Source organism: Theobroma umbraticum, unplaced genomic scaffold (assembly GCF_002168275.2).
Source record: "Theobroma umbraticum cultivar Fairchild unplaced genomic scaffold, ASM216827v3 scaffold_39.0, whole genome shotgun sequence".
Classification (NCBI taxonomy): Eukaryota; Viridiplantae; Streptophyta; class Magnoliopsida; order Malvales; family Malvaceae; genus Theobroma; species Theobroma umbraticum.
The window spans coordinates 1,486,422-1,487,192 of NW_018397281.1; positions in this window are offsets into that span (position 1 = coordinate 1,486,422).

The following is a 771-nucleotide window of genomic DNA, read 5'->3' on the forward strand; positions in this document are numbered from 1 at the left end:
GGTCATGGATGGTTAAATTTATTTCTCATGGTATTTATTTTAAAATAGGGTTTGTGCACCTTGTCTTATCTCACCTAACTCCCCTCAAATGTAACTCGAGCTTTCTTGATTATAAAGTGTAATTAGTTACATCATAGTGTAAAACTAGGGTTAGCTAGAAAAAGTTTTGTAACTTGAAGATGGAGATTCAAGGAGATTACAAGCAAAGCTTGAAGATGATGTTTGTGTAACTTCTTTAGGAATTTGACCAACTAATTTCCGTAATGGCTCGAGGAAATTAGAATTAGTGAAGTCCATAATCATACTAGTAGTTGGCATGAGATAGATTTATTTTCAGTATATATATATATATATGATATATGTCAAATGCAATAAATGTTATCTCAACAATGCCAAATCAATGAGACCTTAATTAATGAATTAATAAATAAATTCTCTTATTAAAATATTGAGTCAAAAAGTTACCTTCCATCATATAACAAGATAACTAGGCTGCTCTTTTAATTGGAGGCTTGTTGAGTCACTCAAGGCCAAACTTTTATGTGAGTACGTTTGAGTTATTGGTGGGTCTTACTCAACTAGTACCATGTTATTCAAATGTGTCACACATGACCGCATAGTAATAAAGGCATAAATAGGCAAAATGTATATGATACATTTAGACAAAGACTTATTACCTAACTGATCTAGGAGTTGTATAAGATACAACTGATAAGCTAAGTTATCTACCTAATTAGTTTCATTATAACTTGTTGAGTCACTCAAGGTCAT